Here is a 16,589-nt window from a genome sequence, read left to right as displayed (position 1 = left end):
TAGACATAGATTAGTTCCTACCCTATGGGTTGTCATGAGGATTGAGTGAGACAGTGTACTTAGTACGTGTAGAGCACAGGAGTCACTCAAAAAATATTTCCCTCTCATCCCCGTTATTACAGCCGCCATCACTGCTGTGATTACTCCCCTCACGGGGGATTTTCCATGCATGTCGTTGGGAAGGATTGAGCCCTGCTGGACTGGACCAGTGGTTGCCCACAATCAACCTGTGCCCCAGACATGATGCCCCCATTGCTCCAAGTAGGACCAGGTCAAACCAACACTTACTGGGAAGATTAAAAATGAGGGCTCCTCTGTCAGGTGGAGAAACAGTTGGACTGTAAGTTCCCTTCCACCATGGAGACTGGAGCTGTCAGTGGCATGGCTGGCATACATCAGCATTTTATCAAATTCTTACACCAGCCCTATGAAATATTATTATTATTGTCTTCATTACACAAATAAGACTCAGAGAGGTCAAGTTACTTGCCAAGGGTCCCAGAGGAGGGCAAGACCTCTTTCCGACTCTTCTTAGGAGAGATGTGTCTCGTTGACCAAGGGAACTCCTGAGAGTGGAATTTCCCAGGGTGGCATTAAAGCATGACATACACAGTTAAGGCTGAATGTTAAACAAGCAGAATCTGTGCTTCCCGAATGGCTATAGTCCTGTCCTCAAGCCCCAGAGCATGGTCCTAGTAAGGGCCAGGCAGAACTGAACTGGACTGGACTGGAATATTTCCTGGAGCCCAGAGTACTAGTTTTTGTCTCTCTTGTGGCTGTCCCAGTAACCTAGCATAGCACTTCTAAAGAAGGAACATGTAAATAAAGCATAATGTTAGCAATAGTCAGTGTTGATTGTTACGCCAATGGCTGGTTTTCAAAAGAGAAGAAAAGGAGCATCAGGGAGATCATCGCTGGAAGTTTCCATTCTGTCCATTCATTTATTTATGCAACCAGCATTCATTGAGCACCTACTATAAATGTTGTGTTAGGTTCTGGGGATCCATTGATGAAATATCCTGGGACCCACCCTCAAGGAGCATGTGGGCTCTTGGGAGCATCACATGCCACATACTTGCAGTGCTGTGACATCCCAGTGTGCAAGCACTTAACTTAAACAGGCTGAAAAACAGTACCATCCTACACTGGCTAGTGTTAACATTCGGGTTCAATAAAGAAAAGGAGGAGGGAAAAAAGAAAGTGAAAAGGAAAAGTAATAGTTAACATAAATATTTGAAATAAGGCAGCAATTCTGCCCACCCTTCTGCCAACAAGGTGTGCCTGGAGCAGACTTGAGTTGAATACATGATGCTTTTTCTGTTTGATCTCAGTTGTAGTGTGAGCATCTTGCCCCTCTTGTGGCTTTAAGGGACTTTCAGGGACAATGAAAACTCTATGCAGCTTTCCGTATATTTCTTGATTTTAGACCTTAAGTCTTACACAAGCAACATTATTCTATTGGAACTGACAGGCTCTTGAGTTCAGTGGATAAAGGCATGGACTGTGGAGTCAGACGGACCTGAGCCGAGCCATTCCCCTGATCCTCACTAGCTATGGAACCTCAGACAAGCTGCTGAACACTCACAAGACTCAGTTTCCTCACCTGTAAAATGGAGAAAAATGGCACCTTCCTTCCACTTTTGGTATGGGTTAGACCAGATAATGTGTAGAGAGTGTCTGATGCACTGTAAGCTTCTAATAAATGATTGCAGTTAGTACAGCTGGAGTTATTCTTGGGGTGAATCTCTGCTGTTGGGACAGAATTGCCCTCCAAAGGCTAATTTGGCTTCTGGACAATTTGCTGTCTCCAGTACCCCTCGCACAAGCTCCTTATTAATAAGCTTCGCAATCTGGTTTGTCTTGTATGCAAGTCTAGCAAAACATAGGGTCCCGTGGAGAAAATAATGAAAAGAGGATCGGTCCTTGGTGGTGAAAAGGATGGGTATGAAGGACCTCACTATTTTCCAAATATGGTTCAACTGACATCCAAAAGGGAGAACTCATGTGCTCAAAGATAACACTGCAGGAGGGCAGACACTAGGCTAGATCTTCCTGGCTTCCAACCCCCTTCCAGCTTTCTTTCCAGGATGACACTTACATACAAAAGGCTGCTTCAAGACTACAAAATCAGACCATTAACATCACTGATGACCCTGTTTCCCACTAGGGGAACCAAGAGTACTTCTTGCTCTGTCCCCTGGAGATTTCTCTGTCTCCACTCTCCCAAATACAGTTCCTGAAATGCAAATATCAAATGTCACATATCAAAAAGAGTGTGTTTTTCCCGTGTGTCCAACCTTCCAATGTCTTTCATTACCATGACATTTTCCATGCAGAAATGTATTATACAACCAAACAAATAAAATAAACACACAAAAAATGAGCTTTTCTAAAGTAGTCAGGGGATCAAATTAAATGGCAGCCCCTTTTAGCCAGTGATAAGGAGAGCTCCCTTCCAGAAAGGACTCCCTCTGTCCCCCCTACCCCCACGTTGTCAGTAAAAAATTGGTCTAGACTTCTCAATGAGGGCGAGTCTACAGCCTTTTCAGCTGAAGTTGAGAAATAATCCTGAGTCATTTGTGGTCAAGTCTGGTGAATATACTGAATGGCCAAGTGGGAGACAATGAATGTGCTAGAGGAAGAGGAACAGACCTGAAGGTTTCTGTGGGAGGCTTAGAAATGATCCCACTGCATGCTCTTCCCAAAGAGGAAAATCCGAAGTTGTGAACAATAGGAAAAGCTTTAGAATCTGGCTTTAACTAGGAGCAGAATAACAGAAGTAATATCCACATTTGCTCAACACTTAATACATGATAGAGGTCTGCTGAGCATCTTCCATGACTTTATAATCCTCGGAGCTCCCCTTGTGAGCAGATATTGTTAGTACTATCATTCTTGTTTTGTAGATGAGGAAACTGAAACTGAGAGAGATTAAATAACTTATACAAGGTCACCAAGCCAATCCCACAATAACTTTTGTTAAGTGAGCACCTCCTCACTGCCAATAACGTTGAATTATATTCATTGCCTTTTAATACATGAAAAAAAATGATCCAGAAAAGACTTTACCTTCATGAAAATGATATGGTTCTTTATTTACATTTTCTAACCAAAAGTCTAGAGCACAAATACTGTTAGCCTCCAGGCCTTAGCGAAATATTGCTGTTGTTCACTCTGTGCACACTCATGTCAATCAGAGGAAAGGCGCGTCGGTGACCAGCAGCATAGAGGGTGGGTCTGTGTTGATCCTGCTGTTGGTCGTTCCGTGTTTCAGCACATAATCAATGCAGCTGGCTCCTCCTAAGTTGGTTAAATAAAAACGATATTATGTAAATTTAGTGAAGTGGGAAACTGTTTATTGTTTTATTTGCAAGATTAATTCTCAGGATTTCTCTCCCTTTTTTGCATTATTTTTTATTGAAGTATAGTCAGTTTACAATGGTGTGTCAATTTCTCGTGTACAGCATAACGTCTCAGTCATACATATACATATGTATATTCGTTTTCATATTCTTTATCATTATAGTTTACTATGAGATATTGAATGTAGTTCCCTGTGCTATACAGTAGAAACTTGTTGTTTACCTATTTTATATATAATAGATTTCTTTCCTTTTAAAAAGCCCCTTTAATGTCTTAAGAGTCATAATGAGGAAGTATAAGTTCATCAAAAGTTATAAGAACTAAGATGTCAACAGAGACACAGCTTCTCATTTGCTCACTGTTGATCTTAATTAAGCGCAACATATGCTCGTATGTTTAAATTATATAGATATGTATGTGTGTGTGTATAAGTCTATTCCCTTCCCAGTTTACAATTTCAGCTTTTATTCTGGGAACTTCTTATCTTGTACTCATTACACTGGGAGGCAGCCAAGTCTCAGGTCTCCTGACAGCACTTCCTGGCCAGCAGGGCAGTCTCCTGTATGGGAGTGATGGGCACCCATTCATTCGCTGACTCAGGAGCACCCGGAGCCCTTCTTGTTTTCCAGGTGCTGGATTAGTCTCTGAGGACACTGAGCTGATTGAGGTACAGTCTTTGGTAGGGAGCCCATGGTCTGCAAAAGAGATCAGACCAACCCCACTCATGTGTTAATATCCTTATGTAGAACACTTTTTAAATGAGAAAATTCACACTGAAAAATTCCAGGTCATACCCAGTAGATTCTAAGTGCTGGTAACATTCTGGTCAATACCATATTTTCCCCTTTCTGATGGCATTGCCAAAAGGTGCCAGAAAAGTTCAAAACCCAGACCACCTCCATGGAATGCTGGGAGGATGAAATTCATAATGGATATGAAATGCTTTAAAACCTGTGAAGTGCTGTTTCGTGAGGAAGAATCATTTCAGCAGCAACACTTGTGAGGCACTTTAGGGCTCCTGCAGGGTGATAAGGTCTTTTACCTCGTAGAATAGGCTGGGCTGGGAAATGCCATCCCCATTTTACAGGTGCACAAAAGGAGGGGTGACCAACCAAAGGACTTGCCCATGCTGCCTAGTGTGTGGGTGGCTGTAATTCATAATACAAATTCTGGCTCCTTTCATCTCCCTGACTTCATCAGATGGAGTATTTTAAAGCCTGCAGCTCAACGTCTGGTACATGGCAGGTGTGCAATGAATGTTCCTTGAAACTGGTTTCCACTAGCATTTTGAATACTACTTACAACCCACACCCTTTTTTCAGGTGGTGGGTGTCTTTCTGGGAGCACCAGGGACCAGAGGAAGAGAGGAGGACGAGTGCTGGGCCTTTTTCTGAGAAACCAGTGATTGTCCACTATTTACACTAGTATTTCATGTCTGTAGTGAAGTGCGTGTAAGCAATTTTTACTAATGATAGCTCGTAACACCATCTGGTATTTGGTATTTGCTAATGATTTGCTTTTTAAATTTAAAGTAGATTCAAGTTTACTCCTGTAACAAATGTGACTGTCACTCTCTAGTGTTCAAATGTGTTTTTTTTTTGGTGGAGGACAAAGGGTGAAGGTATAGCCAGGCGACAGTGGGCTGAGGCTCTTCCTTTGTGCCCTGAGCCTCATCTTCGGGTCCTGGTTTTGGAGTCGGCCCAAGGCGGACAACAATACTAAAAGGAGATGATCTTCTGCATTGAGAGGCTCTGGCACAAAACATCCTGGGCTGTGCTATTCCCTGCTCACCCACCTCTTAGCACCGCAGGTCGTGGGATGAAGGAAGAGGCATAGACTGTGCAGGGTAGGGGCTGGGAGACCTGTCTGTAGAGGATAATACTGAGGGAGGGGGAGAGCCCAGTCCAGCCCACACTAGCCAGAGGGTAGCAGATAGGTGAGTTCTTCCTTGGCAAGCAGATGGGTGACCCTGTGGAAAGCCAGCCCCAAGCAGCAACATCCCAGTCCCCAGTGAGTTGCCCAGGCCTGGCTGGGAGCCCAGGAAGCAGCCTCCGGCCCTTCCCTGGGGCAAAGGTTGGCAACAACTAGGCAGGATGTCAGGGAAGCAGGGTCCCAGTCAGTGTGTAGACTGTGGGGCACCGGGACCTGGAGTGCTGCAGGGGAGGCTGAGGCAGATCAGTAATGTGGGGGCTGGAAAACGGAGAAAGGTGGAAAGAATGAGGCCACAACGGGGCAGGCTCACCCTGGGAAGCTTTTGCTAGGGTCTTTGGCAGCAAAACTAACTCTAGACTTACCTACTGGTGGGGAGGGCGCTCCTTACAGCCCCCAGGCCAGGTGGGGCTGGGAGCAGGATGCAGACTCTCTCCGGGACCTTTTAACGTTCTCTAGGCGGGACTGCCCTCCTGTACTCCGGGCACACTCCTGCCTTCCCGGCATCTCTCTATCGGACCCTCTCCCTGTTGGGTCCCCTATTTCCAGTTTCACATCTTCTCCTTTTTCTTGGTTACTCCCTTGTTTGGGGAAAGACCTCCTCCAGTGGCTTCCTGAGACAAGGTAAGGAAGGGGGAAATGTTTTGAAGCCTTGAACATCTAAAAGTGTCTTTTATCCCACCCTGGAATTCTGTATTGGAAGCAACTCCTTCAGAATTCGGAAGGCAATGCTCCACTTACTTCGAGTTTCTAGCTCGCCAGTGAGCCAAGCAGAGACCTTCGCATCCCGCATCCCTTGCCCGGCTCTGACTCACCTCTGGAAATTTGTGAAATGCCACATGATTTGCCTCCAGCAAGTATACTTCCATCCACTGCCCGAGGCACTCAGTGGGCCCTTATATCTCAAAACTCATGTCCTTCAGTTCTGGGAAGTCCTCCTGAATTCTTTTATTGATGATGTCCTTACCCATTTTCTGTGTTTTCTCTTTCTGGAATTTCTATTATTTAGATATGGGATCTCCTAAGTCTGTCTTCTGATTTACTTAACTCTTCTCTCATACTTTCCATTTCCTTGAGTTCTTTTGTTTTTGTTTTTGTTCTACTTCCCAGGAGATCGCCTCAATTTTATCTTTCTTTTACTGAGTTCAATTTCCCTGAATCATTTTTTCCTCATGTTTTCTACTCCCTCCATGGACTCCATCTCCTCCAAGTCCCTTTTCTGTGTTTGTTTTGGTCTCCATCTTTCATGCTCAAAGCTCTCCTCAGGTGTCTGGCAATATTTAAGAACTGGAGATAGAGGCTGGCTGGACGTGCAGGTGGGGTTTGCCAACGTGACTACCACAGTGAGGGGAGCTGGCTGAGCCCTGTGTGGGGAATCCCTGTTATTAGTCCTTCTAGTTTTTCTTCTTGAAACTAGTGAGATGCTCCAGAAAGGAGCCTTCCCATGCCTTGGATGGTTGTCACACTAATGGTCCCCCAAAGATGTCCAGGTTCTCATTCTGGACCCAGTGAAAGGTGTCCGATGTCATTAAGTTAGGGATCTTGAGATGGGGAGATTGATCCAGATTATCCAGTGGGCCATTCTTAGCATAATGGTCCTTATGAGAAGGAGGCAGAAAGCTTAGAATCAAGAAAGGAGATATGACTATGGAAGAAGAGGTTGGAGTGATAAAGGACTATGAACCAAAGAATGCGGGCAGCTTCTAGAAGCTGGAAAAGGCAGAGAAGCAGAATCTCCCCTGGGGCCTCCAGAAGGAACACAGCCCAACCTCTACCTTGCTCTCAGTTTAGTCTGAAGCCAATTTTGTCCTTCTGACACCCAGAACTGTAAAATAATAAATCTCTGTTGTTTGGTAACTAGAGCAGCAACAGAAATCTTACTCAGCCCAGCACCAGGAGCTGGCGGTGGGGACAGCCTTGACCAGGCATGCGCGGGTATTCCCTCCACAGCTGTCTGTTCAGTGGGGGCTCTGCCTGGTGTCCTTCAGTTCAGAGAAGTTCTGCTGAACATGCTTTCTCTCCAGAAAGTAAATCTGCATGTCTCAGGACAGACATGCAGGAGAGGGTAATCTCCGGGAAATGTGAAGCAGGGGAGGGGTCTGGGGATCTCACGCTCCCCTTCCCTGGGTCTTGAAGTCCCTGAGCTGCCCATCCCTGAGCATCCACGGGTATCCCTGGAATTGCGCTGACTGACAGGCTTCCCCCTCAGCCAACTCAGCGTCAGGCCTCCTCCGGCCTCTCTTCCACCTGCTTTCCAGCAGCTCACATGCTGCTGTTAGCTTCTCCCCCATTTTCCTTGTCCTCATCAGCTTCATCAGGTTAAACTGCTCCTGTAGTTGTAGTGCAGTACCCAAAGGACTAAAACTAGACATGCGCTCAATCCGACGCCTTTGCAGAAAGCGGTGCGTTCATCCTTCCTTCACTCACAAATCTGAGCCTTCCAGGAGCCCTCCGGGGGAGCCAGTGCTCTCACCTCACACTCCTCTCTCCCAGCGACACTGGGTCTCTGGCGACTTGGAATATCTCTTCTGATCAATAATCAGGGGCTCTTCCTGATTGATGTCACTCTGGCTCCAGCAGATTCCGAGGGATGCCCCAGCATGGTTGCAGTGATTTTGAAAATACTGAAGTACTTCCTGCTCCTTACAAATAGCAGCTGTTCCTAATCCCCCCAAACACGGATACTCCCTGGATACACTAGTTTGCTAGGGCTGCCGTAACAAATAACAGATACCACAGGCTGGAACAACAGAAGATCATTTTCTCTTGGCTCTGGAGGTTAGACGTCCGAGATCAAGGTGTCAGCAGGGTTGAATCCTTCTGAGGCCCCCCTCCCTGGCTTGCAGGTGGCCGCCCCCTTGCTGCCTCTTCACACGGGCATCCTTCTGGGCACACCCCTGGTGTCTCCCTGTGTGTCCTGATCCCTTCCTATGAGGACACCAGCCAGATCGGGTCAGGACTCATTTGAGCTTATTCACCTCTTTAAAGGCCCTGTCTCCAAATACAGTCCCATTCTAAGGTCATGGGGGTTAGGGCTGCAGCATATGAATTGTGGGGGACACAGTTCAGCCCATAACACTGGCCCTCCCCAGTTGTGGCCCAGGATTTTGACTGCTTGGTGCCCCTACCATACCTGTGGTCACATGTCTGGAATAGCAGCTCTGAACCTGCCACATTCTTCGTTTCCCCCTGGGCTATGCAGCCAGTGCTGCAGAGACAGCCCTCTGACCCAGGCCCCTACCTTGGAGCATGAAAGGAAACCATGAAATCCTTTGTGTTTGGCATCATATCTTTTACATCCTCACTGCTAAAAATATTATAAAAGAAAAATGAAAATATAATATACTATATACACATACTGTGCATGACTCTAACATAAAAATTCTCATTTATTGCCACAGAAGATGTGGCCTACTTCTGTTCACATTTCAAGTATCAGTTAGAAAAGACAGTAAAAAAATCTTTGGATAGTAGCTATTCATACCCCAATTAGATGGATCTTAAAAAATGCCCACAGAAGGTAGAAAACTTCATAGGAGAGCATGTTACAGCGGATAAAACCCAAGAGTTTGTAATCAGATAGACCTACATTTATTATTTTCCAAAAATTTTTATTTTTTGAATTACAATGTTGTATTAGTTTCTATTGTACAGCATAGTGATTCAGATATATATATACACACACACTCACATATTCTTTTTAGACCTGCATTTAAATTCTGCTTCTACCACCTATTAATTGCATGACCTTGAGCAAATCTCTGAGCAAACCGTTTTCTCATTTGTAGTAACACATGGCTTATGAAGCCACTTTAAGAAACAAGACAGATAAGTTATAGAGGGTGTCTACACAGGTCCCAACAGGAGAGCGGGTTGCTCAAGACATGTGTGCTCCCCCCCCATCCCCCTGGACCACAGACCTACAGGTGTAGACCCAGCGCCCCACCAATCAGACCCCTCCCCGGCCAGTACCCAGGCCCAGCTCTCACTGGTTCTCAGTAAAATCCATCCTCCCCTTTCACCCAATGAGGAGGGTTTATGCAAATCCTGTGTTAATAGATTCCTTTGGCCAATTCACTGGACAGGTTTTACATCTGAAAGAGTATTTGAGAGTTTCACTCAGCCTTTCTCAGGGGCCCTGGGGAAGGTCTAGAGACTTCTGAGGATTAACTCTGGCTCTCAGCACTCAGACCAGCTCCCTGTGGGAGCTAATACTGCTCTTCTGCCTCTCTAATCTGCCCTGCTCCCCACCTCCCAGAGAAGGGGAACTTGCTGACAAAAGTTGGGGGAAAAAATTTAGAGGAGGAAGAAAATGAAGTACATTTTTAAAAAATGTATATAGCACTTGATATCAACTACCTCACCACCTGGTGAGGTAGTCCCGCCTCCTCCCCATTTTACAGGTAAGAAAACTGAGATCCAGAGAAGTTAATTAACTTGGGCAAAGCTACACTAAATGGCAGAGCAAGATTCAAGGCCAAGTCAGTGAGACTGAATCCAAGTCCAGTGCTCTTTCCAATGTTCCAAGCTGCTTCCCGGGGGCTCCTCACATTTCCCTCCATCTTTCTCAATCTCTTCTTGACCTTCCTCAGCTTCACTCTTTTAGCATCCATCACTTTTTTCTTTGTGTTATGGTTTCCTGCAGCCATGTCTACTCTCCTTGACTTTTTGAAGCCAAGAGGGGTACCTGATTCTGTCTTTTTTCTCTCACATCCTCCCACAATGTCAAGAACTTGGTAGGCACTTAGGATGTGTGTTCAATGGATACAGAGTTAAATAAATGAATTCATAAATAAATAAACATGAATTAATGGACAGCATATCTCTGAATGAAGGAATCTGGAAATGAATGAATAAACAAATGGATGGATGTAGGAATAAACATGTAAGAAAAATTGAATGTGATACATATGAAAAAATGCATGCACATGCATTGATGGAGTGCTTTAATGAATCCATTAATGAATGGATTAATAGGTGTATGTCTATGAATTTGTGAATTAATGATTCAGTAATGCATACATGAATGAATGAATATTGAAGAGACAATTGAACATGTAAGAGTGAAGTGAATACATCAATGAATTAAAACAAGGAGGAGTGACTGAATGAACACCTGAATGAACTGTTGAATGCCTGAGTGCAGGAATGAATGAATGAGAGAATGAGCCAACAAATGAGTGAATGAATGCCTTCCCTGTCTCCCCCAGAACCTCCCCACCCCCTTAAGTGTGCTGGTGATGTGAAAACCTAAGACTCAGTGGACCACTTGAGATTCCAGGAGGCAACTTCCAAACTGAGGCTAAGGGTCTGAGGGTGGGATTAAGGGTTAGGGTCCAACTGTGCATAGGATATGCCTTTGCTGGGAGCCCCCTGTAGCAGCTGCTACATCTCCTAGGAGTAGGACACCAAGGTGGTCCCCCAGCCAGTGGGAACAGTGGGTAAGTGCTCCAGGGAGCATCACGGCAACACCGCCAGTCCCCTTCTGCCCAGGTTCCCTTTGCCCTACTCCCCATCCTCACTCCCAGCACCCCACTCCATCCCCAGCCCAAAGCATAAGCCGGCAACCACAGATCAGGAAATTAATTCTTAGCATCCAAGAACGGTCTCCTTTAATGACGAGGCTGCTGCAATAGCTTTGCAACAAGCAGCAACTCACATGTTCGATTACAGCAGGTTGAGCCATTCCACACTCCCCAGTGCCAGGGCTCAGTGAAAGAGGGAGGGAAGAAACACGCCTCAACACTGAGCACTTCCTGACACAGGCAGCCCTGAGGTCCCGGCTCCATCATGATTTGAAAGAGCTGCTGCGTTTCCTGCTGAAGAGCCCAGCATCTTAAACTCCTCTGCCTGCCCATTGCTGAGCAATGCCTTTCCTTGATTCTTTTTTTTTTTTTCCACTTCAGAATCTGAGCTCCCTCAGGTTTTGAGTGACTGACACCTTCTCCTCTTTTGGCCTTGGGAATCGATTCATTCAGGACTGTGGCAAACCGGTATTTCAGGTCCCCTTGGCAACCCCCCAGTGCCCTATCTCCTGAGGATTGCGCTTCTAAAGGACCTCGTGGAGAGGAGACTTCTGGGTGAGAATCAACACCTTCCTCTTTGTTTCTCTGCTGCCACATTCAGCCTGGGTTTCTGTTTCAAAGAGAGGTGAGGTTGGTTGGGAGGAAAGGCTGTTCTGGAAGATAGGAATGGCCCCGTGTTCCCGGTGCTGGGGGAAGAGGCCAACTTAAAGATTCCCAGGAACGTGACCTCCCACTCAATTCTTCTTTTGTCATCACTTGTCTTATGTTGCAACCTTAGAGTAATACCTGCCACTGGAGGTCAGAGTGCCCATTTAGCCTCAGACATTTGTCAGTTATTGAATAAGTCATCTTAGGTTTGCACACGCACCTGGAGGCAATGTCCCTGCTCACAGCCACACAGCCAGAGCTGAGAGGGTGGGAAGGAGCCCCGCACATGTATGCATCCCAAGAGTTAAGGGGGCAGTGCTGTAATGTGTCCAGTGACACCTTTCAATTCCACTCCTGGTTTCCTTTATCCATGAGGGATTGCTTGAAAATTATATATTTTTCCGTAAAGGGCTTTGAACAGAGTCAGAGAGATCTATATGGCTATTCCCCCACACCCACCCCCAACTTTGGTTTGCGGGGAGGGGTGGAAGCAGGCAGAGGTGGCTGGAGAGAGACCTTGGCCTTGGGGACAAACTCCAAACAAGATCCACTGATGAAGATAGTGATGTGCAAATTACTGATTTTTATTGGACACTTTGGGGAATATAGTTGTTTGTCAGGAAATGAAAGAGAATGTTTGTGCTTATAAAATTATATGGGAAATCAATGCAGTGTTAAGTATATTTTTCAGTTATTTGAGTCAAGGACAGTTCTCCAGCCAATTCTAGCGAGCTCTAAGGGAGGCAGAGATGTCTGTAAGTACAGGCAAGGGGGCTGAGCAGAAAGGTCAAGCTGCTGTTTATTGCTGGTCTTCTTCACCTGCAGAGATGCCCAAGGGGCCAAAAAATGCTGTGGACTGGGTGAAGTCCCAAGGGTGGCAGTTGTACTTCAGTGGTGAGCAGCGGTGCTCAGGACGGCAGTATGCAGAGCACTCTAAAGTCTGGTCCAGTCTCTAGTTTTCCTGTTCGTGTGCTCCAGCCTATGGGTTCTGAGCACTGTGTCCCTGTCACAGATGGGGTAACGCCCCGGGCATTTGGGAGGCCGTAAAGCATGTTTTAGTAGAGGAGACAAGAGCGGTCTGAAATGTGAGAGAGAAGGGGAGCGCCGCCTGGTCTCCGTGGTTCAAGAGTTGTCAACCGTCAGTAGAAGCAGGTGCTTGATGCTCCTAAGTGGCCTCTGTGTGTCTGTAAAGCTCTCGGTCTTGGACAAGGGGATGAAGAGGGCATAGAAGCAGGCAGGGCACCTGCCCCTTTGCCAAACATTGTCAGTGCATTATTGCTGAGGGTCTCTGACACTGAGGAATGAGTAAGGGTGAGAAGCCGGGCAAACTGGACAGACTTTTAGAAGATCAGAGATCAATAAGCTACCAAAGGAGCCAGCAACAGAACTCCCACTTGTGACTTTAAATCCTTTTCCAGATTCTAATAAAATTATTTTTAAGAGGCTGAACTGGGAACCAGGCAGCCAGCTCGCCCACCCCTCTGCTGTGTGACCCAGAGCGAGTTCCTCATCTCTCTGGGTTCCCGTCCCTTTGTCTGTATTCTTTGTTATAAGGAGCCCCTTAAGATATCCTCCTGCTCCAAATCTTATGATTCTATGATGAGAAAGTCTTATTGATTCGAAGGACAATAAGGCAGTGAATGAAGAGGGGGCCTGGGCTGATAGGGGTGCAAATTTTGGTTCTGTCACGTACGAGCTGTGTGTTCTAGGCAGGTCACTGAACTTCCCTATGCTGCGGTTTCTTCACTTGAAAAATGGTTTTGTTAGCTTCTGTGCCCATAGTGGAGGTGCAGTGAGGATGAACTGTAGTAATGCTTACAAACATTGGCATAGTGCCTGTTACACAGGGTACTCGGATACTGGGCTATCGGCATTACAAAAATGGATAAAGAAAGCAACACATTTTAACAAAGTGTCCTACTGCTGAAAGCACTTACGGGGATGGTTGTAAAAATAAATATGAAATTCTGACTAATTATTACCAAAATCATCCCTCTATAACTTCATGATAGATACAATGGAAGGACTGTGCTAAGACAGCTACCACCAAACACACAAAAAAACCCCCAAAAAATTACATCCAAATTCCATCTTTTCCATAGGCGTTGGTTTTACTGTCTGTGAAATGGGGGCAGCAACCAAGGGCTGCTGGAATATTAGATGTCATAATATCTATGAAGGAGCTTTTACACCGCGCTTGAGGCACTCAATAAATAGTACCAGTTATTATGCTAGGATTTACTATTCAAAATCCATCATTTAATAAAAAAAAATATCAAAGGACCAAAGAACCCTAAATCTGTTTTTAACATAATTCCCCTGATACTTGGGCCCTGTTTTCTCCACGAGAAGGCTTCTCAGGGCCAGTCTTCTTTCAGTTCCTCCTTCATTCGTGGTTTTCTAAAGTGATGGGTGGAGGTAACTGGAAATATTATCTGGATTTTATTCAAGTATTAGAAATTTCTCAAGGCTTTAATAGTGTGGCAAACATGATCCCCTAATGCCTATTTCAGGAACAGAATCTCCTTGCCAGAAAGCAGGGAACTTTAAGGGTGAAATGTCTTGGCTGACATGACTCTGCAGGCTACAGTGTGATGTGTGGCAATTACAGACCAGAGCACATCTTGCAAAGTATTTGATGATTCAGACAAGAGCCACAACCTCCTTCAAAATCAAGACCATGATTGGCCCATTCCTATTTTTATTGGCATAGAAATGGATACAATATAATGCCTTTGGAACCTCAAACTTACCATTTAGACTTCTGGCCTCCCTTTCAGGCCTGAGGATAGGAGTTCATGCTCCTACTGAAACTGAAGCCTGTTTCCAAAAGGAGGCAAAAAAGAGTTCCAAAGTTTTTTAAATTATACCAATCAAAGTTAGGGAATGAAAATACCACTATTATGTGTTTTCAAATTTACTTGCTATGGTCTTTGCTTGTCAGTTTTGTTCTGTGAACCCCTAGTTCTCTGTGAACCCCTAGTCGCGGCCTCTTTTTCCATCCAGGGTGTGGATGCAGTATTTCTGTCTCTTTCTCTCTCTCATGCAAACGCTCAGTGAATTACAGTTTCCTTAATTTATGATGATGTAAAAAAGAAAGGGGCAACTGATTATAATTTACAAGTTTTTACAGTAAAATATACTATGATTTCAATTATGAAGAGGAAAAAAAGAATAAAAACAAAATAAAAATACCATTCTTAAGGGTATAAATACCACAAAATTTGAATTGTGGTCATCTTTGCATGGTAGAACTGTCATTTTCTCTCTTCTCTCCACTTTGCTGTATCTGCTAATTCCCCATGATGTAGGTATGTTACTTTTGAGTAAAAAATTTTAATATTTTTAAAAAGAATTTTATATTAAGGAATGGTGTTTTTCAGTAGAACATGTTTCTATCCATCAAGTTGAATAGCAACTAACAACATTTCACCTTTGTGGTAGCAAATGTCTCACTGGCATTGTACCCTACCTTTAAGCAAAAATCAAGGTGTATTTTGCACATTACCACTTTCACAGCGTAGTGACAGTACACAGGCATGCTCTGACTGGCTTGTCGTGACTTTGGCTCTGACTTAAGGCTTAACTGTAGGAGGCTCCCTACCCCTGTCCCTACTGCCCCAGAGTCAGACTCAGCACCTACTCTCTGATGGGCTCTGTGGGTGAACTTCTCAGGGTCTGTGTTTAGACTTCCCTGGTGAGGCCTCTGACACAGGCTGCCTACAGATTTTTTTTTTTCTCATTTGTTAATAACATTTTTGGAGTTTTTTTTTTTCTTATTATAAAACTAATACATGTTCCATATAGAAAATATTTGTTAAATGTAAAGAAGAAAATAAGATACCCACAATAGCATATTTCCTCCACCCAGAAATGATCACTGTTGCTCACTTAAGAATATCCTTCCTCTGTGTGTGTGTATGTGTATAGGGAACCTTTTTAGCAGTGAGATTATATTGTGTCTGTGTGCATGTATGTGCATAAGTATGATATGCTTGTCGAGAATCTTCTCTAATGTCATTACAGCCACTTGTTTATAACACTTTCTGTGCCTGTAAAGTGATATACGTACCATGATTACTTAACCAGCCCTCTTTCCTGAGTGTCTAGCTCTTCCTCCTCCCAGTTTTGGTTAATGTAGGTAATGCTGTGTTAAACAGACATAATTCCTATTCCCAACCTTGGCGTTATTTCCTTGGTGTAGATTGCTGGACTTGGAATTAATGGGTCAAGGATCATTGACATTTTTAAAACTTTCTATAGTCAAAGAAATGCACAGGTAGGCTAGTAATGAGAAGTGAGTGTGCATGTAACAAACTGAAAGAAAGAAAAACCTTTCCCACATGCTTACAACTGTGGGGAATTATTTTTCTTCACCTTTGACATGTTGATACACAAAAACTAATCTTTTCATATTGGCTTACTATACATGTCTTTGATTATAAATGAGATGAAACTCTTTTTCATGTTTATTAATCATTTGTCTTTTCTGTGAATGATCTGTTCATGTCCCTTCTCCATTTTCCTACTGATTTTTTTCACATAAATTCCTAAAAGAGCCATCTCTATTAAGGATATTAGGCCTTTGTCACTTCAATTAAAAATATTTCCTCAGTGTTATTGGCCGTTTATTTTTTAATGAATTTTTCTGACGTGCAGAACTTTAAGTCTCATGGAGTTAACCTACTGATTTCTTTCGTTGTGATTTCTTCCCTTTATTATCTTTAGAGGTGCTGTGTCTTTCAGAGATCAGATACTTTCAGCATTTTTGAGTTTGTTTGTTTTTAATATAAAAATAGAGTGTGAGCTCTGGCAAAGGACATGAATTCGATCAGGTAGCTAGGGCTTCACAGGGCTCTTTCTACCTCTTGCATCATTAGAACACATTGAGCACTTGCTTTTGAGACGAGCCCCGTGGTTCTGGAGATGCAGGCTCAGGGCAGAAGAGCAAGCGGGAATCTGCAGAAAAACCAGAGAACGGGAATTTCCAGTAAGCAGGCAGTGGTGTTCCTACCGTCGTGTGCCAAGCGTGACTTTAAGTGTTAGTAGTGGGAAGCCGTCTGGCGGCACAGCCTCCGTCATGTTTGTGTAAAGAGTGAGGCAGAGAGATTACATCTATGTCTA

General features: G+C 44.4%; 1 protein-coding gene across 2 annotated transcripts in view; it reads left to right on the top strand.

Annotated features, from left to right (window-relative positions):
• The first annotated feature begins 11,018 nt into the window (after positions 1-11,018).
• Positions 11,019-16,589, top strand: part of TENM4 (teneurin transmembrane protein 4) — a 743,689-nt gene continuing 738,118 nt past the window's right edge. For both annotated transcript variants that reach the window (XM_074372746.1, XM_074372745.1), the window contains exon 1: positions 11,019-11,372. The gene's annotated coding sequence lies outside the window, so the exon portion shown is untranslated. The remainder of the gene's footprint in view (positions 11,373-16,589) is intronic.

Source organism: Camelus bactrianus, chromosome 10, assembly GCF_048773025.1.
Source record: "Camelus bactrianus isolate YW-2024 breed Bactrian camel chromosome 10, ASM4877302v1, whole genome shotgun sequence".
Lineage (NCBI taxonomy): Eukaryota > Metazoa > Chordata > Mammalia > Artiodactyla > Camelidae > Camelus > Camelus bactrianus.
Note: the sequence above shows the minus strand (reverse complement) of the source record. Positions and strands in the feature narration are given on the sequence as shown.